Source organism: Ursus americanus, chromosome 6 (genome assembly GCF_024610735.1).
Source record: "Ursus americanus isolate L20-20 chromosome 6, mUrsAme1.1.p, whole genome shotgun sequence".
Classification (NCBI taxonomy): Eukaryota; Metazoa; Chordata; class Mammalia; order Carnivora; family Ursidae; genus Ursus; species Ursus americanus.
In genome coordinates this window covers 1,787,192-1,808,587 of record NC_142132.1, presented here as the reverse complement: position 1 = coordinate 1,808,587, position 21,396 = coordinate 1,787,192, and positions in this window count along the sequence as shown.

The following is a 21,396-nucleotide window of genomic DNA, read 5'->3' as shown; positions in this document are numbered from 1 at the left end:
TACCTCGGTTTGCATGAACCAGGCTGGTGGGACCCTGAGAACTCGTGCCTCCAGCCGGGAGGGTCCCTGTGTGTCTGCCTGAGTGGGGGGAACTGTGTGCCCTGTGAGCTCCTTGGAGGACAGGGGAATATGGAAGCAGGCGGCAGATACAGAAAAGAGAAAAGGGTAGTGACAGGAGGGTTGTCAGTGAGACTGAAGGGGAGGGCGTGGTGCCCTGACCTGGACAGACAGGAGGGCGTGGTGCCCTGACCTGGACAGACAGGAGACCAGGAGGCAACTGCCCATCAGAGGCCTCGGGTCCTGAGAACGGTCAGGCTGGTGTCGCGCCAGAGGACAGGGCATGAAGGTCCTCCTAGGGGCTGAGACTCTGCCTCCACGGTGGAGTGCTGCCTCAGTGTGGGGCTGTCACAGAGGCGGGAGCAGCGGGAGGGCACCTGTGCCCACCTCCATGGATGGAGAATGCCTGGTGTTGTCCAAACAGCTTGATTGATGCATAATCTGAGCCCCTTGACGTTCAGCAGTAAAAGTGTACGATGCACTGATTTTTAGCAAATTTCTGGATGTGCACACCATCACCACAAACCAGTCTCAGCACGTTTCCATCCCTCCAAGATGTTCCCTCATACCCGTTTCCAGTGGATCCCAGATCCCGTCCCCAGTCCCAGAGAACTACTTGTCTTGTGTCTATCTCTCTAAGGGTACCCGCGACGGCATCACACAGTGTGTAGTCTTGTATCGAGCTTCCTCCGCTCACCATCACGGCTTTGAGGTTTGGCGTAAATCAGCGGTTCATTCCTTTCTGTGGCTAAATATTCTTCCACGATGTGGACACACCACTTTTATTCACCCCTTTATGCACTTTTAGGTTGTTTCCAGTTTGGACAAATTATAAATACTGCTGCTATGAAGCCCCCCGCACAGCACCTTCCTCCCTGCGGAGGCAGTCCTGGGGTGGATTTCAGGAGCACGCCGACCTTGCCAGGAGTGCCCCACGGCGTTCAATGCCAGTTGCTCTTCCCTGTGAATGTATTTCTGCTCATTCCTGCCAACGCTCGGCACCTTGCCGCCTTCCATGACAGCCCTTCTAGACTCGTAGTGCCGTTATCATTTTGATTTGCGTTTTCCTAATGACGAATGAAGCTGAGCACATTTTCCGGTGTTTTGCAGCTGCTGTGTATTTTCTTTGGTGAAATAGCCATTCAAACCTTCTGATCATTTGTTTTTTCAATCGAGTTGTTTGTCTCATTGAATTGTAAGAACTCTTTATGTACTCTGGGTACAAACCTCTTTATCAGAATTATGATTTATACATATTTTCTCCAGTCTCTGTCATGGATCTTCATTGTCTTAATAGTGTCTTCTGAAGTACAAAAGTTTTTAATTTTAATAGAGTCACACTTACCCACTGTTCTTTCATGGATCATCCTTCGTTTAAGAATTCTTTGCTTGACAAAGGTCATAGAGAATTTATCCCATATTTTATTCTAGAATTGCTATGGTTTTATCTCATGCATTAAATTTATGATCCATTTTGAGCTAATTTTTGGTGTTGCTAGAGATAAGAACATACTTTTTTTTGCACATGAATATAGAAACATTCCAGCACCATTTGTTGAAAAGATTTGTCTTTTCCCTCTGAATTGCTTTTGTATATTTGTTGAAAATCTATTGGCCATATACGTAAGGGTTAGTTCTAGACTCTCGGTTCTGTTCAATGGACCTATATGCCTGTCTTTATGCCAATACCAGGCTGCCTTAATTACTAAAGCTTTATATTTTACTAGTACTTTTTGATGTAAGGTAGAGTAAGTCTTCCAACTGTGTTCTTCTTTTTTTTCAAAATTACTCTTGTTATTTTATGTCCTTTGCATTTCCCCATAAAATTTATGATCAGTTTGTCAGCTTCTATGAAAAAAAAAAGAAAAGAGTTTGATAGGGCTTGTACTGACTCTATAGATCAATTTAGGGAGAACTGCCATCTTAATGACGCAAGTCTTCCCATCCATGAACATGAAATAGCTCTCTTTATTTAGTTCTTCTTTAATTTTATTCAGCAATACGGTACACCTTTCAGGGTAGAAGTCTTATACTTCCTTTGTTAAAATTACTCCAGAGTATTTTATCTTTCTGATGATATAGTGAATGGATTGGTTTTCCTGATTTCATTTTCAGATTTTTCATTGCTCGTATGTAAAAATACAATTTATTCTTTATTGATCTTACGTTGTGCAACATCGCTGAATGTGTGCTATTATTTCTGGTAGTTTTTCTGAAAATTTCAGTATTTTCATCATACAGGGTTGATGCCTCCAGTTTGGTGGCGTTGTGTGATGGTGCTGGCTCAAACCGCCAGCATTCTGATGAACAGCAGAACCAGGAGTTGCTGTTCTTGCCTCAGTCCTGGTGCTGGGGGAAAGCATTTAGACTTTCACCATTATGTGCAAGGGGAGCTGAGAGTTGTTAGTAAATGTCCCCCATCAGGTAAGGGAGTTCCCTTCTATTCTTGTTTATTGAGTGCTTTCACCCTGAATGGACAATGGATTTGTCGAAAGGTTTTTCTGTATCTATCTAGATGACCGTGTAGATTTTGTCCTTCATTCTATTAATAAGATTTACTTTGTTAATTCATTTTTAGATATTACACCAACCTTGTATTCTTGGACTAGATCCCACTTGGCCATCGATCGATTTTACATGTTGCTAGATTCAGCTTGCTAAAGTTTTGTTAAGGGATTTTGCATCTATATACATGAGTGAAGTTGGTTGGGGTGCCTGGGTGGCGCAGTCATTAAGCGTCTGCCTTCGGCTCAGGGCGTGATCCCGGCGTTATGGGATCGAGCCCCACATCGGGCTCCTCCACTAGGAGCCTGCTTCTTCCTCTCCCACTCCCCCTGCTTGTGTTCCCTCTCTCGCTGGCTGTCTCTATCTCTGTCAAATAAATAAATAAAATCTTTAAAAAAATGAGTGAAGTTGGCAACTTTCTTTTCTGGTGATGTCTTTCTCTGGTTTTGGTATCAGAGTAATACTGAAGCTGTTAAATAATATATTGTGGCAACTCTGGGTTCTGGTTTCCCCACGAGCGTTGCTGTTTTTGTTGTTTATTTAATGTCTCGCCTGGACTAAGTGTCTCATCTCCCTCCTGGCAGTGTGCAGCCAATGGCATCTTGTTGGTCTTGTTTTGGGTTTTTATTGTTATTGTGGTTGCTCCTTTTTCAGCCTCGCTTCCCAGGGTGGTCCCAGCTTCTGCTTAGCTCTGTGGTCAACTAACAGTTGATCAGCATCTGTGCTGAAATGCCTTGCCTGGCGAAGCTCCCACCTCCACCCGTGGATTTGTGTCTGGATTCAGCAGTGAATTCAAAGTTCAGGATTTTTTCAAGCCTGCCCCAATTTTACAAACTGCCAGGCCCTTGCAGGTCTTCCCAGTGCCTGTGCCATTGCTCTTGGTGGGAATAGGTGGAGAGGTCTGACTCTGACTTTTTTGGATCTGCCTGTTAAGTTTTTGGCCAGTCTGTTCTTGTCCCAACCAGCTATCTCAGATAGAATAGTGGCCGTCCTGATTCAAGGTCCCCGAGATTGCTGCTGACTTCGACAACCCCGATGAGTGGGGATGTTTCACCTTTTGCTCCAAGTCCAGCCAGCTCCCTCCAGCACTGAAGCTGCTGGTGACTCGTGGCCAGTCCTGACCTGCTGCAACTTCCAGACCAGCGGAACCACTAGGAGCAGGGGAGCAGAGGCAAGAATACCCCAGACCTGCCACTCTTGCTCAGAGCTCTGCAGTTGGATGTGAATACGTGTGTCATAGCTTACTGGGAAGGCTGGGCTGACTTCCAGGGCACTGGAATGGTTGCATTGGTCATTTCGTCCAGTGTATGGCTCCTTCTGGGGAGAGAGTTTGGACCCCTCCTCCGTCCACCACGTCTGACACATATTTCCACTGGCATTTCCCAGGCTCCCGGCTGAGAGTCGGGACATGTGGGCTCCTCTCTGTGCAGCTCTGCACTGGCTGCGTGACTTCAGACACATTCTGGCTTCTTTCTGAGTCTGCCTGTGCTGGTGCAAAAAGAAGTCTGACAAAGGGAATTTCTAAGTTCACACCCAGCTCCAAAGTTCCATTAATTCAAAGAGCCAAATGTGCATATTATAATCAATGAAATTCAACTCCACAAAATAGTTCAGAACCACTCAGGTCTTGCTCATGTTAGAACACATATCCTTTCTTCCAGATGAAAGTTTGAGCAGCTCTGCTTCGAGCTCCAAATAGTCATGAGCCTTCGTGGGGCCCCCTCCAGCATTTAGAGCACAATTAAACAGGTGGGAAGCAGCACCACTTCCTTCCAGGGTCATTAGAAGCCCCTGTCTTTCCGACACGCATCCCACTCTTCCAGGATCTGAACACATTCACCTTTTCCTGAGGGCTGGGAGTCTTTGCCATGAAAGTGTTACTGGACCATGACAATATGGTGTTCTTTCTCTGTCCTTCTGTGTATGTCCTCAGGTACCCAAGGGGCGCGAAACTACTTGTCTCTACACGATAACACCAGGGAAGGAGCCCTTTCGTCCACTTCTTAATAACTGTGTGGTTCTCTCTCTCCGTTCCCGTCCCCTGCCTCCCTCCCTTGCACCGCACAGCCCACTGCCGACTCACCTCTCCCTACAGCATCTCTTGCTCTGCTAGGGGTCTATCACTCCCATTTGCCACTTGCTCCTTATCGGCCACACAAACCCCCTCCTCTCACAATTCATGACCACTAATGAGTGGTAGAAAACCGTGTTGCGTGGCTTTTGTGCCCACTTTGGAGTCACTTAGCGGGTCATGGAAGTGCCCCCTCTATTAATCAGTGCCCCCTCTAACTACTCTTTCATACGTCCCACCGGGAAAATACTTTATTCCGTACTGAGGCAATAATGCGACAGCCGTTTACAGGAGCACGTGGACAGTGTTCAAGGACCAGCTCCAGGAAGCTCGCCGACTGCACATCCGCTGAGAGCGCGTGGAGCTGCCTGCTGGGGTTCCGCAAACAGGCTCTCCCCACGTCCACCTTTCAACCTGTCACTCGTTACGTCACTAATTGTATTTGGGTTTTATGTTTTTGTATTTTACATGAAGTGGATCCGCTGGAATGTGCGTGCGTTCGGTTAAATCATTAAATCCCCCCAACGGTATTGCAGGAAGCTGAATGTGTATGTGTCAGCCCCATGGCACAGAGCTCGCGCCTTCAGAGATCTCTAGGTTCCTGTTGTTCTAACTCAGTGTCTTTTCAGGTCTCGTTACTCTGCCATCTGGATGCCTGCACGGATTTTATGGTGAGCAGTCCTGATTTTCTTAAAAAGACTAAGATTTGAAAAAAAGAAAAAGTTTCAAGTGGGAGCGGCATTAATGCCGATGCCTAGCTGTGACAGGCTCTTCAGCTCGTGAGCTGGGTCCTCTGCGGGAAACCGAGTAACAGGTGCATGGGATCTCTTCATGGTATCGCTCACAACTGCACCTAAATCTACACTTAGCTAAAAATGAAAAGTTTAATTAAAAATATCTTCAAGAGGGAAAAATCCACAGACAAAAAATGCTGATGTTTTTGAAAGCTTGGTGGTCTCAGGGCAATTCGCTTCAACAGATGCATTTGTTTTTTCTCTCGCCTCCAGCAACCCCCCCGGCCCAGGGTTTCAGCTCCTTGGGGGCGTTGTTAGTCACCCCCTCACTTAAACACTGGGAGAGTGTCTGAGCCAGTGGCTGGCGTCCCTGAGAGGCGTCATTGTGGGGACTGTAGCGCTGCTGGGGGGCACAGGCTCGGATCAGGAATTGCTGGGGGTCCCTGGGGCTGGTGGTGGCTTCCAGCCACATGCCCGTCGTACCGTGAGTGCCCTGTCCCAACTTGTCGAGAACGTGAGGGAAGCAGCGGGACTTCCTGAAATCCACAGAAAAGCCGCTGTCTGTTTCTGACATTATCTATGCGCGAGATGTATCTTCCAGAAAGTTCCGTAATGTGCATCAATGCCGCAGATCTGGGGAGGCAGTTGCTCCTCAGAGGAGACTTCTGTGCTGATCAGTCTGGAATCAGCCCAGTTCTGCTCAACACTGCACCACCCGGGAGGCCCCCTGAGCTCCCACCTCACGCTCCTCCACGAATCCCACAGAAGATCCCGTGACTTCTGACCCCTGCGGGCATCCGGTACCTTCCCTGTCTCTGCACCCCATGCCGGAATCACAGACTGCCGTGGGCTTCTCTCTGCTCTCCCCACCCACGCCCTCGCCTTTCCTCTGTCCACAGGCTGTACTCCGGGCTTTCTCTCAACATGAATCAGATCACTAGTTTGCGGATTCTCTCAAAATAAGGCGGGCCCTTTCCCACTCCACTGTCTCCTTCTGGCGGCAGACCCTCTGCTCACGGCAGCCCACCTCCGCCTGCAGGGTCTGGCTGGGTCCTGCTCGTCCGCAGGCCTCTGTGGACACCGCTGCTCAGACGGCTTCCCTGGCCACCCGGCAAAAGTGGGCAACCTCAACCCACGTTGTCTACACCAGCGCCGTATCTGCCTTGGTCCCAGGATTTACAACCTGGGCTTGATCTTTTTGACCCTCTCTCTCTCTTACTTTTTCTTCCATACGCTGCCCAACTAGGCTAGCGCAAAAGTTCCCCACGTGACGTCTGGACAGAATAGTCGGGCTGCCGTACGCTTAACTTCACGATTTAGGGGCAAAACGCAAGGATCAGTGCCATTCTTTTCTTAAGCTGTCAACTTACTATTTTCACTTGACATTGTGTTTTTGATATTTATCTCTGATTCACGTAGCTCCCTTAATGCGTGCTTGGTATTAACTAGGACTTCACTACAGTTTACTCATTCTTCACCACCCACCTCTTGAGGGATAATCGTGCTGCTTGCACGCCCTTCTGTTCGGAACAGCACGGCAGGAGATGGCCTCGTCGAGAGTCCTGGACCCAGGGGAGCCAGCGGTGACTGCTCCCAGGACCTCCAGGGCTACAGCCTCAGTGGGCAGGAGCCGCCAGGGGCTGCCCCTGTGAGCGCGCTCTGTGACCCTCAGCTGCTGCTGACCTAAAACACTGGACTCTCAGAGTTTCGTAGGAGTGTTTGGTCATCTCCAAATTACGTCTGCAAATAAGTGACAACAATGCTATTGTTCTGCATCTCACCTTTTACCGTGGATTGTGTTATGTGGGGCCGCGCTAACAGGCTTTTATTGAGGTCGGAGAGTGAAATAACAGACTGCATATAGTGCTTCCTACCTCTTGGGGCTTTTGTTGGGATTTCACAGACTTAGCACCATTTCATAAGCAAACAAATAAAATATTTTTGGCATGTTTGCTCCGCGCACCAAAGGCCTGTCGGTGGAAATCCGCAGAGCCGTGATGGACGCGGTCCGCTCCCTCGCCCCTCCTGTGGCGGGCTCTCCTCCCGTCCCGAGCACCGTCACGTCCTGCATAGAACCCGGATCACGGCTCTGAAGTGGTCATCAGGGTCCTGTGGGTGTGGAAGAACCGAATGCACGCACCTGGCCGCGTCTCTGCCCGGTGGACAGTGGGCTGTGTCCAGAGGTCTCAGCACAACGAGACGCACAAGCTGCGGACCTTGCAGAAAGCAGGGAAGCCAACATCACCATTCTTGTCACAGATACGTGGTTCTCTTTCCTCCCATGAAGGAGCAGCCCAGCGTGTCATTTGATGGGGGTTCAAAGTACAAAGATTTGGGTTGAATTTAGGAGGAAGGATGTCTTCACCTTCGTGTCAGTAGTTCAAGCGAATAGACATCTCAACGCTGTCCTCACGCACAACACGGCAGACGTTGAACAGTTTCTTCAGAAAGCACAGTGTCCACTTCGCTCCAGGACTCAGGCCCACGGCTGAAGACCCAGGGCAGTTGGATGTGAGTGCACTGGACCCCGGGCCTGTGGCCGAGAGCGTGTCCAGGACCCTCTGGCGGAAGCTAACACATGGCTGAGCTGGAGAGGACAATGAGGCCTGCTGAGCGCGCCCCACACCTGCCAGGCTCTGCCCTTGGTGCCTCACGGGCCTTGTGATGGGCCGTCCCCGGGAGCACTCTCAGGAGTGAACAAGTGAGAACCCAGCACTGCCGAAACCTCAGTTTGGGGAGATGAACCAAGGTCCAACCTGGACATGTACCGAGACCCAAAGCTGGTGCTGCCTGACCCCTGGGGCCGAGCCGTGACACCCATCAGCGTGCTCTGTGGGGGCCGGGGCCTGGAATAAGGGAGCACTCCTGGACCAGGGCCCGGGAGGGGCTGGCGGGAGGAAGTGTGGGTCTTGAAGTGTCGGTCTGGTCTCACAAGCTGTCCCTGGAAGAGAGAACAGCACAAGCTAATGCATCTGCTGGACTGTCAACACCCTGGCCCCATTGAAGGAGATCTCCCCATGTCCACAACTTTGGCCAGCCCCTCTCTGGAGTCTGGGCCCACTCTGAGATTGGATCGTGACCAATAGGATGTGTCGGACCCGAGTCTGAGCCTTGAAGAGCCCAGGAGACTTCCAGCTGCTCTACTTCGAGACCAGAGAAGAGGCCCCTCAGGAAGCCCGTCTCCTCTGCAGGGGGACTGGCTGCTGAGGTGACACGGAGAAGCCGAGGCAGAGGCACAGAGATGCCGGGGAGCCCAGCCTCCGGTCGGCCTGTCCACTGAGTGCAGGTGCTGGTGACGGTCGGCAGGGGCGTCAGCCCAGACGGCAGAGGCGTGTGAACACATAAAATGGCTGGTGGTGTTCTGAGCCGCTAAGTTTCAGGGATAAATAACCAAGATGCTCGTAGAGACAAGAGCAGAGAAGGCACTGGTGGACACGCTGACACGTGGGGATTTGCTGGCTCGTGAACAGGGGTTTCAGACCGCACGGATGCAGGTTAAGGGCTGTCTACTCTGGAAAGGCCACCCGAGGGGTCTGAACAGTGAGGTCGCCTGGCTGAGTCTGCACATGACGGGATGATGAGACCGGCAGGGAGGCAGCCGGAGGCGAGGGGACAACGTGCTTGTCTCCCGGACAGAGCACGGATACAGAAAATCTTCCATCAGCAGAAGAGCACATTTCCTTCTGTCCCCTGTGGCTCAGATGGTCCCATCCAGAGCACAGAAAGACTGTCCATCCCGAGAAACAACCCAGGAGCAAACTGACATGTGGCGGACGCTGGAGGACAGCAGCCCAGCTACTTCACCCTGGAAGTTTCCACGTCCTACCCCCAGCTGAGCCTGAGACTCCGAGGTAGCCACCGCGAGGGGCCACTGGTCTTGTCTGGAACGCAGGAGGAAATATGCTCAGGGACAGAAGGGGCTGGGGAGGCTGAGCAATGGCAGTGAGAACTGGTTATGTTGTCCCATGCCCTCAATGTGCACCAGACACTGTCCCCTGCATCTCTGACCAAGGACACAAGGAAGCAAAGGCATCGCTATGGTCCCCTTGGTGTGGGTGTGGAGCTGGTCAGCAGGGTGACCTGGTAAGCTGGACACACAAGCGTCCACTGGCTCACAGGCTGAGTTTGGGTCTTCAGCCAGGTCCAAGGGCTCTTCCAGATGCCCCCTGACAACCACACACACACCTGCCCCCAAACACACACCATCAATGGCTCCGTCCCAAAGGTAGTCTCAGAGAGGAGGGGTGGAGCTCATGCACAGGGATTTCTGCAGCAGGAAATAACAGGGAACATCTTAGAAGTTCTGGAAATACAGATACATGCAAACAGAGCGGGTCAAGGAGGGGACACGTGCTCCAGAGGCAACAACAGGATGAAAGCCAGCGTCCTGGGGGTTCAGCCTCCGAAGGTGGGCAGCTTGAGCCAGGACCGGCTCCGCAGAGAGGCCCTTCTTGGGGTCAGAGGGCTAGGGGAGATGGACAAGCCTTCCGGACGCCTCGTCAGCTGCCGGGAAGGATGAAGGATGACACCTGCCCGAGCCCAAGAGAGGCAGTCCATCTCTCTGAGCCAGCGAAATTAAGTCACGTAAATTATGTCTGCCACAGCTCCCAACCCCGCCCTGGGCACGTGCACGGCATGTCCTGCTTTATCCATACCTGGTGCACAAGGCAGGATCGCAGAGTCATCTCAGCCGGGCTCCTGGAACGGCTCTGGTTTCCTGTCAGCGGGAGTGCCTCCCTGTCTGGACACCACCAGCGACATCGGCCCTGGCAGCTGGAGAAGTTAAACAGATAATTACCTCGGCCTGCGTCGCGGTGAGCCCGGTTATCGAGGCACTGATTAATTGTCTTCGAGTATACGCTGAGTGACACTGAAACCACACAGGAGTGTGCTGGCCAGAAACGTGGAATGAGCACATTCCTGCCCACACCAGTCCCTTCCCAAGCCGTCCCCTCACCCGGGGTTACCGGGAATCCTCATGGAAGTGAGACAGCGTCCACAGGGTCTGGACAGGGAGGGTTTGGCGAGGTGACCTGGTTTGGAGACCCTGCTGGTGGTTGTGTCAGCTCCTGGCCACGCGGCCAGGACGCGCGAATGAGGAGGCGCAAGTGGACCCCACATGGGGAGACCTGCTATGTTCTTCCCTGCACTTCTGGCTGCAGACCTCTGACCCCTCCAAACCTGGGCAGCTTTGTCGCTGTTTCTCACATGAACAACGTGAACAGAGCTCGTCTCTGTGTTCACAGCCCTCCACACCTGTTTCCTCCCTTGAGCAGCAGGTGACGCCCTGGAGGGAGCAGTCACCGTGTCTCTGGCCAGCCACAGACTCCAGCATGTTCCAGAGCAGAAGAGCTGCTGGGTCCTGTAGGAGAAGCCACCCAGTGTCCCCAGGACGCATGTCCCTGTGGGCCCCCGGGGACCCTGCACCGCTGCTGAGCTCATCTTCCGGAACCAGTGCCCAAGGCCCCCAGATACATTCCCCAGTGCCACGTAGCACCGAGCGCAACTTTGCCAAAGGTTCCATTGATACTGGAAATTTCACAAGAACTGTGTGACCTGGGAGATGAGTGGAATTTCCTGCCCTGAGGCCGGGGCAGTAGGAGGTGGTACAGGGACAGGACGTGCCCCTGACAATCCAGCGGAGGACGCAGACTCCTGAGGGCAGGCGCGTGCCTCCGAGCCGCGGCCCCTCCAACCCCTTGCCTGGCGCTCTGGTGAGAGTGACGCAGATCCCAGAACGACGGTCTCGTTGGCGACAGCACTAACGCACGGATCTCGTGACGGGCCCTCGGTTCTTGGCGCTCGGAACGTATCAGGAGTGAGTCTCAGTGGTGTTTGGAACAAGTCATGAGGTTGCGTCCCCTTCCCCAAGCCACTCAACGGCCCTGTGCCTCAGTTTCCTCCTCTATAAAAAGGGGAAGACAAGAGCGCTAACCCCATGGGGCACGGGGGGCCCACGTGAGAGAATCCTGAAGGTAACAATAGACCGAGGGAGCTGGTGGTGTTTTGTGTGTTGCTCGTTTTAACGAGTGGGTGTCCGAGAGGTCGGGTAGCTGGTCCAAGATCCTGTGGCTGCTGACCAGTGGGGCTGGGATTCAAATTCGGCTCTGTCTGGATCCAAGTTCTGGGTGTTTCCCCTGAAAGGTGTGCTGTTCCTAGATTCATCATTGCACCTGCTTGCAGAGACACGGTTCAGGTAGGACTGTCCCCAGGAGCCGGCAGCGCGGTGATTCCCGCGGCCGGTGACAGGCTGAGGGGTGCTTGATGTGCACAGGAGCAGGTGGGACTGTCCTCACCTGTATCTATGGGCGCGGGCAGGGGGAGTTCTGTAGAGTTTCCTCCTGCGCTGGGCCTTTCACAGACTCGCGTGGTTGGCGCCCGGGAAGGGAGCACTCATTAGAAGACGCTCGGTCCCGGAGACCGCCTGGAATAGCAAGCATCTGGAGCAAAGTGAATGAGTCCTTCAGAACGGCTCTTCAAATCAGCAGAGCCTGGCCTCATTAATTATTCACTGCGCTGTGACCTAAATAAATCATAGGATCATACTTCATTTAAACGCTGCTTGTCACACTTCCTGCTCGTCCGAGCCGATAAATGGCTTGAGTGTGAAGGAAAAAAGAGGTTGTCTTTCAAGTGCAATTATACACCAGTAACCACACAAAATAACACAGCCCACCCTTAGCCAGCTAACACGCTCCTCTTCTCCAGTCATCGCTCATGCCACCGTGTTCCCCACTATCACCAGGGAGGGAATAATTGGCCCGCTTTTAACAGGATGATTAAAAATGACTCTTCTTAAAATAAATACAATTTCTTATTATTTTAATGTCCGTCCGTGACTGCCAAAAATTTGTCAGGAAGATTATTGTCGAGCATTTACCAAAGACATCTGTTTTGCCGATAGTTCGGTGACAGTTAAGTGACACCAGTCACAATAAATGGCACATTTAGTAGAACAATGCTGCCCTTGCTGATAAATTCAGAAACCCTCTCCCGCTGTGGACCTGTGTCCACTCAGCGAGCTCCATCCACCCTCCTCCGTGGGGCCGGGCGCTGGGCGTGGAGCCTGGTAAATGGAGAAGCAAGACCGTGGACTGGCCTTCAATGTTTGCACCTTTTACTCTTGGACACCCACAGGACGATGGCCGCCAAAGGCCAGGAATGTGGCCTTGCCCAACGGTCATCTCCTCCTTGTGAACTTTCTGGCTATTTCCTATCCCTCGTCCCCCATCTCGTCCCCTGTTGCAAGCAGTTTACGGGAGCTGGAAGTGTCTCTGCACAGTGACCCACTGACGGGGTGGACTCGGGCTCCCAGGTTCCCCAAACTCTCCTGTCCTTCACCGGCGCCCTGGGTTGGGTCCTCCACCAGCTGGTGAGTGATGGTGGAGGTCCCGGGTGGTTGTGAGCACCTCACTGCCCTGAGTGTGCAGGTGTATGCAAACGAGCCGTGGGCAGAACAGCCAAGGACGTCTCCAGAGAGGCAAGCAGTGTTGCCCAGGTGACCCCAGTAAGGAAGGGGATGGCAACCCAAGCTCTGGCATTGGACGTGTGAGAGCGGGAGCACCCCCCAGTCAGCCCCTTCCTTTTCTTAAACGCGCTGCCCCAAATCAGGGCCGAGGAAAAGAGAAAGTCTTTGACTCCCAGATTTTGGGGGGGATCAGTTTGTCTTTCCTGAATGTTTGTGGTTTTGGCAACCCTGCTACCTGCCCCTAGAACAGTGGCCTTCCTAACGCTCCCAGCACAGTGATGGCGACGCAGGTCGTCTTCCAGATCTGGTTCACGACTGCCAGATCCCACATGGACGCTGACTCCATTTGAGGTTCTGTGACTTTTGACCTGAGAAGAAAGTGAAGGCTTGCTGTCTTCCGCTCCTCTCCAAAGCTGCGGGGCCGAGCCGGCAGCGCTGGGCTGCTGGCCTGCCTCGGTTTCCACCTGCTGCTCCCTCCCTCTGCTGCCTTCTCGAGACCAGAGACAGGGCTGCGGGGGACAGTGCGGGGCGCTGGGGCAGACGTTCTGCCTTCACATGTTCTCAAAGTTGGGTCAGAAAAACAGTTAAACAAGGAGCCAGATTACATCAGAAAAATCATATAATGATAGTAATGGGCACTTTTAACCTCTTTAGGGACTTTTCTAATGAGATTTTGATGCTGCTGTGAGTGGGCAGGAACACGTCCCTGCCTTCGAGGTGCTGGAACAGCTACGTCTGCTCTCAAAAATTAGAAACTCAGACATCGTGGTCCTCAGGACTTCGTTGCTATTTTTAAATCTATCGTTTATGCCTCCCTGATGCACGGCCCCCGGGAAGGCCACGTCTTCCAGGGAGCTGCCCAGTGCTGAGCTCGTGACCAGACGGGCAGATGGTGCCAGGCCGGCGAGAGGCACGTCCGCTGGGTGTCGGGCTCCCAAATTGTGAAGGTTTGGAAACCTGGGTGCAGAGACCTGGTGGGGATTGACTGTGTCCCGCACCCCAGTTGGACGGAAGGGGTGCTGACGTGTGTGACGCCGGAGGGAAGGACGGACACGGACACGGCAGCATCTAATGGAAGACTGTGCAGAGGAAACCAGCTCCGGAGACTCACCAACCGGGGACACGGAGGAAGATAAATATTTTCATGTGTCTTAAAAGCTTCTCAGATCACACCTTGCCTGCCTCACCTGAGCAACAAAGCCCGCTTTGCATTTTCCTCTTGATTTCCAGGCAGACGCCCGTGCCAACAGCTCAACCGCCCACAGAGAGGTGACCCACGGCCCTGCTGAAATGTCATCGTTATGGGAGGGTGTGATTTCCCTTAAATTGGGATGATGAGAAAGGCGCTGTCATCTTCCTTGTTTGGGGCGTATTCATTTGCATAGTCCTCAGATTTCACAAAATAATGAGCCGGGTTTTGCATTTGATTTACATTGTTTAAGGGAACAGGGCAGCCCTCAGGGTCCCAGGGCCAGCCACTCACTGATGGATGCCCCTCCTTGCATGGCCGGCGATGAGCTACCCCCTGCCCCTAATGGCTCAGTCAATGTGGTCCCAGGATTCATTACTGGCGCTCTCCAGGCCCACGTGCTGGCTGGGGACGGACCGTTTTCTGATACAGGGAACCAGGGTCTGGGCTAGATCGACACACACCTTCTCCCCGCAGCACAGCCACGTTGCACGAACACATCCGCCTGTCTCTCTGGGACGTCACCCCTGCAGGACAGGACCACAGAGGAGACTGAGAGCACCCAACCTTGTGGACCCAGGTCTGGGGCACAGCGGTCACTCTGAGCAGAAGCCAGGCATTTGGCCTGGGGGACAGAGCCTTCGGGTCAGCCTGGCCCCAGAGAGGATATTTACTCTGCCCGTAGGACCCTCTGATAAGAGGGAAGCCCCTGCCTTAGATGCTAGAACGGAGACTCTGACAGGAATGGCAGAGGGAGAGGCAAGGAATACGTGTGTCACTGGTTTTACGTAAAAGGAAAAGCTTTCCGCTGGATTTGATTGAAGTGGGTGAGTCTAGAATAATTCACGAGGACAAGCAGGAGGCAGAATGGGGAACCCCCTGAGTCTCTGAGAAATGCAAGAGGAAGCTGAAGTTATTTTGGATTACTCCCGGCGGCCAGTGGTGACGTGGCTCCGAGGTCGAGACTGGACCCCAGGTGCACTGGCTGCGGACACTTCTGCTCCTTTTCCCAGCTCCGTGGGGGCAGGCGTTTCATTGTAAGGGCGCGTGGTCACCTGTGTCTGGCCCCACATCACGGAAGAAAGGTCTTCAGAATGAGGCTGGAGTGGCGTTCGATTGCTCACGGGCAAGGGGCCTTCGAGCGCAGTGCTGCACGTTCCCGGTGCGTCTGACCACGCGGAGAAGACTGCGCTGCTGTGAAACCTGGTGTTGGAAGATCCATTTCAGACACACAAGTAGGTCAAATAGGTTTAAAATGACCCTGATGGTCTCGGCGGAGAAGCTGGTGGGGCGCAGGGGCAGTGGGCTCAGTCACAGGGGATGCGGGAGCCTGGTGCTCTTCCTACGGCCTTGGCGTTTCATTAGAGCAGCCAACCAATGAAAGATCAGCCGCTCTGACTCGAGGGGGGAGTGCGATAAATCAGTCTCTCATAAAATGGGGATTTAATCCAAGGACACACGTGCTTTGTGAATTGTAGGGAAGATGGTAAGAGAAAGTATGAATGCGAAGTCTCCCACGAGACAGACGTGGCAGCAACACCTGGAGCACATCGCTGCACTTGCCGCTCACGTTCCGTGGCCTCCACTTCTGTGGACGTGGGGTCTGCAGGTGCAGAGATGAGGAAGCAGCAAGACAGTTCTAGTTTGTGTTTTTTTTAGGCAAAGTGAAAGAGACAGACACACAGAGAGACAGAGACATAGACATGGAGAGACAGAGAGACAGACACACATAGAGATAGAGACACACAGAGAAACAGGGAGACAGACCCACAGAGAGACAGAGACACAGAGATCCAGAGACAGAGACAGAGAGACAGAGACAGGAGGAGAGAATAGTGAAAGATAGACACAGAGACACAGACAGAGAGACAGAGGGACAGACAGAGAGAAAGAGACAGAGAGACAGAGATGCAGAGAGAAAGAGAGTTTTGTGTAGTGAGACCAGCAAACAGGACCCTCGGGGAGTGGACAGGAGGAAATACAGACTGTCTCTCCTTCCCTAGTCTCCTGCCACACTCGCTTGGGCTGAACCCCTCAAGAAGCCAGAGCACATACCGCCCCCTGGTCCAGCCCCTTCGGCTCGGCCTCCTGGAGCACGGGCCAGGAGGAGAGGGGAGCAGGTGGATGGCGAAGCTCCTGGGACCCCCGGCATGACCTCTGATTGGGGACTGTTCTCAGCAGCTTCATTCCTAGAAGCAGCCCAAGTGTCCATGAACTTGAAGGGGTAGACAGTGGCGTATTTATTCAGACATAAGAAAGGGGGGCATACGGACACCTGCTGCCTGTGGATGAGGCCAGACAGCACCGCGGAGCGGAAGGAGCCAGCACAGAAGACCACGCACCGCTGGCCTCCGTGTCTGTGACGCGCCCCCAATGGGGCAGAGCCGCAGGGACCGAGAGCAGATCAGTGGTTGCCTAGGGCTGCGGGCAGCGGTGGCAGGGGGCTCGGGCAGACAGCTGAGGGGCGGGGGCTCTTTTTGGAGAAATGAAAATGTTCTAAAATTGACTGTGGAGAAGTCCGCACGTATCTGACTGAATTATACACTTTTAACTTCATGAGTTGTAGGGCATGAAAATTATGTAAGTAAATAAAGCTTTTGCAGAAGAAAAATATGTTGTGTGTGTGTATATATATAATATGTAATTATATAGAGAGACTTTTTTAAAAATAAGGCAATTGCAGAATGGGGAAAGAATGGGATAATTATATCAAAGTGTATGTCTCTATGGTTACTACATTTGAATATTAAATTTAGAGCTGAGCTTGTTGGCCTTCGCAACTCAGAAGGGAGTCGTTCTTCCTGTCTGATTCAAGGAAAAATGCCGTCGCCAGGAAGTATCCCTTCTCCGTCTCATCAGTTGGCCTGTTTTTTGGGCAGGTACAAGCCCGTGAGGCCGGCCCCGGTCCCATGTCCGGGGAGAGCCAGGCCAGCCGTCCAGGGAGTATGGGTTCCTCAAATGCTAGTCTGCACAGCCAGGCTCATGTCTGGAGGCGAGAAGCCCTCCACGTGGGGCTGATGCCGAGCAGACATGCCCGGGGTCTTGGGCTCAGGACACGGGGAGTGAGGGGCCCCGAGCAGGCATGGGAGCTCCCGTGGGACAGACCATGGATGAGCCAAGAGCACCTCGTCTCGGCCCAGAAGACTTCACATGGACAGACTGGGCAAATTCCCTTTTCTCCCCACCTGCATGGCAGAAGTTCCTCACTAATTTTCACGGGAAGAGAGTAGAGGGAGAATCGCCACTTTCGGGAACGCTGCCTTGCCGGGCAATGTTGTTGCCGGACAGATTTCTGCTAACTTTAAAAAGGGAAGAATGGCCCAGCACAAGAGTCCTTTTTAAGGTTAATGGAGCACCTGCCGGGGCTGCACTGAGTCCTGACACGAACGGCTTCCGGCACCATCACGACAGCCCATGTGGCCGGCCTCGTGGCACCCCACATTACAGGTAAGGCCACCGAGGCAGGAACAGCTCTCATCTCGGCCTCCAGTCTTCTGACTTGTTACCCCGGACTCATCCGTGCTCCTTGGGAGCCGTCTCCAGCTCCTGTGAGCCAGGCGGTGTGTTTGCAGAACCCCTTCTATTGCTGCAAGACCGTGGGTGCCTGTGGGTGTTAGGGATTGTACTAACCATAAGCCACATTGCCATCCAGAGTTCTCTTCGAGCTCCTGGAGACAAAGCCCTCCCAGGGCTGGTGTGATGTTACTGCTGAGCACAGGACACATCGCCAAAGCCAAGCACGCCCCAGAGCCGGCAGGGCTGGTGCGTGGGCCTGGCAGAGCGCCGTGCCCACGCCGCGGTTCTGCCCTAGCCGGGCTGGGCGTCCCCGACCACGCTCCTCCCCAGAGGTGTGCTCGGACTGCGGTGGAGACGCAGGAACCCAGCCTCCGGCCACGGGGCTGAAGGAACAGCCGTGTCGCCTCAAGCAGGAGAGGCTGAGCCTCCGGAACACGTGACGAGTGGAACCTGAGCATTTGTGCTGCAGGTTTGGGGCGCCATTGATGAAAAGGAGTGGGCTGATACGCCTCGCGATGAATAGCTCGCGGGCAACCTGCTCTTTTGTCACGCTCGCTGGCAGCCGGCTATTAATAGTGACTGAGTCCCCAACTTGTTCCTTCAAACATTTCAGACACAAATAATAGAAGATTTCCAATTAAAAGGGATAATCTCCCTTCAGAAGCAAAGGAGTAAGCAGAGTGAATAATTTAAAAAGCTTTTGGGATATAAAGATTATTCTATCTCCCCATAAGCAATAAGTCAGGGCTTTGACTAACAATTTAAAAATAGAAGACCCGGATGCAGGGAGGAGCTGGGAGAAGTGATCTCTCGTCCGTGATTTTTTATCATTACTGCTTTCCAAAATGTTGTCATCACATAAAACATTATTTCAATTAGTTCTCTGCGAACCCCCAAGTCATATCCAGTAAGCTTTTACTGATTCAGAAAACAGGAACCGGGCAACAAGAAGAAAACACGGTGGCTGAGAAAATAGCAAAGACGCTCAGGCTTTTTGAGTCTTCCCACGGTACCTGAGGATTTGGCTTATCTGCTCGCCATTTAGGAGGAGGGTACGTATTGCTTAGGTACAAGTATGAGGACTATCGTCTGATCCAACCTGGACTCATTGAGGTTTATTTAATAAATACGCCTGGGGAGAGTAATTTGGTCTTTACTCCCAGCACAATTCAAAATTAATATATATGAAATTTCTGAGTCATTTAGTAAAACGGGCTCCTCACTCCTACCCTTCCCAAGCATTTCATGGTTCTGGACACAACATGAGCCGCAAAGTGGGCTCCGAGGGGGTTCCGGGGGACCGAGCTGCAATGATCAGATTGTGGCTGAGTCTCCCCTGGGTCTTGGGTAATTTCAATGGTGTTATTAAGCCTTCCCCAGGCAGGGTGTAGCTTCCTGTATTGAGAATAATGGGACATGTTCCCATGGTCCCTGCTCCAACCCTTGTTAGTCTGGAGAACACTCGACTCTACCAGCCATCTAAGTAGATTTTTATAAGTTGGGTCCAGCAGGTCCCTCTGCAGTGAGTTCCCAAGAGCCCTGGGGCACAGGAGCACAGGAAAGGGATTAATCTGAGAGCTTGTGTGGACGGAGTGCACAGAACACCCTGAGTGCCCTGCCCACGGTGTGGTTTCTTCCACGTGGCACTCACCCCAGCCCCTGGGTTCCGTGGCGAATCCCCTCTTAGCAGAGACCCTGAGGCTGCAGGAGCTCTCAGGTCACAGAGCTGGTAAGTGTGGTTGCCCTCAGACTCAAACAGAGCTGCCACGTTGTCCAAAACGATCGCAGGCTTAATCCCAGACATCTGACATGCTTCTGTCCTAAGGGGCGCTGGGCCGCCAGGGCTTTCACTGGGCCCTGCACACAGGACACAGAGGACCAGGGAGAAGCAACCCAACAGCGGCATGAGCCCGAAAGCAAGGAGCCCCCGGTTCCCACCCTCTGGACGCTGCTCCCATCCCCTGGCTTGGGCCCAGGAGCAGGATTTCACTCGGGGAAGAGGGTCACAGCTGCAGAAACAAGCCACGCAGGCTGGGCAAGGCCCACGGTGTGCAGTCCTGCCTGGGGCGCAGAGGACCGGGTGGGGCAGGAGGAGGGTGGACGGGGTTCAGGCCTTTGGACAGCAATGGCCTTCGGCCTGGAGGGGACACAAGGGGGACGCAGCCTCCGGGGGTCCATCCTGCAGCACTGCAGGTGTCCATGGGCCACAGGGCACACCAGAATGCTCAGATCCTGTCAGAGGATCCTTTGTCCCCTGGAGCCCGAGCCAAGTGCTGTCACTGCTGTCAGCGACTCCAACACCAGTGATGCCCCTCTGGGTGTGGCCGGGGGGCCTCAGACCCCACCAGGTATCTGTTTGTGAGCTCTTGGTGTCCACACGACATGAACCATCCAGGTCAACCACCTCCCTCATTTGCTGAAGACCACTCTTTGGCATCTCTTTGGAATATTCTGTGGCCCAACAAGGTAATATGATGAGGCTGTTGTTGGTTTGTGTTTATTTTAATGCTCTCAAAACTTGGATTTTTAGTAGATGAGTTAAAAGAAGGATTTTCCCCACTTCCCTACATATGGAATCTTCTTCGCAGGAACCAGAAATCTGTTTGCAAGAAAATCACTGCTTTTGCCAAACAATGTGATGGGGGGCAAGGTGGGGACACAGGCGGGACCAGTTTCTTTGGACTTCCTGATGGAATTAGAACCATGAACCCCAAGGAGCTGGAATGTGGCTCTCTGTCATGGTGCCAGATCGCTGGCCTGGGTGGCCGCCCTCCGCCTATTTCTTCTAGGTTCTATTTGTCATGGATTCGTATGAATTTATGAGACCACCCGATTCACAGCATGAAATGTCTGCTTATCATAATGATTTACAGAGCGAACCAAGAGTCAATAAGACATTCTTGCATCAAGGCAAACAAAATGATGCTTAAAATGCATTTCCTCTAATTAGAAATTTGCACTAACCCATACGTCGCTGGGCCGCATGGGGGACGCCTGGCAGCTGGTGCAGAACCCTGCGCCCACCCAGACCTGCACGTCGGAATCTCTGAGTGGAGTCTGAAATCAGACAAGGAGGCAGGCAGGATGGCTCAGGGGGGTCTCCAGGGAGGCCCCTCGGGGCACGGGGTGTCTCTACTACCCCTGCTGGAGAAAGGGACCCCACGACACGAGCGTGAGCCGTGGAAGCTGAGTACAAAGGCCAGAGAAGAAGTAGCTTTGGCCTCCCTACACAGGACCTGTGGCCACGGGCTGCAGCGGGCCGGAGGTGGGCCGGGTGAGGCCCCGAGAAGGATGGCACAGAATGCCTCACGTGGTTGCCACTCTCGTTTGGTTGTTTATGGAATCTAGATCACTGGGGGACGCATGAGACCCTCTTCCGCTGCTCTTCACACCCGTCAGGCTGGGCTGCCCTCTGTCCCATCCCTGGCCGCGCGGGCAGCTTTCGGGGCTCCATCTGCCCCGGGCATAGCCAACAGCAGCCCACCTGGGCCTCGGCAGCCTCCTCATCAAGGCCAGATGTGAGATGCCCCAGGACCCTGACGGCACCCGTCCACCATCCACGTAGGACCCAGAGCATGGGGTCATGAAGACAGCGCGGGGCCCTTACGTGGCCGATGCGATACCGGCTGTGCTGCCTCCCCCCAACAGACGATGCTCAGTGCGGTTTTGGCAGCATCTGGGATGACTGGGGGAGGAGTGAGAAGTCGGTCATCCTTGGCAGGAGTCAACTGAATGGCATCCCAGGCAGGGTCCCCCTCTTTCCCTGCCCTTCCCCCTTGGCCCTCTCCCCATTCCCTGAAGCTGCAAACGAACTGGCGATGGGCTCTGACTTCTGGAACATGGGCTGAGACAGATG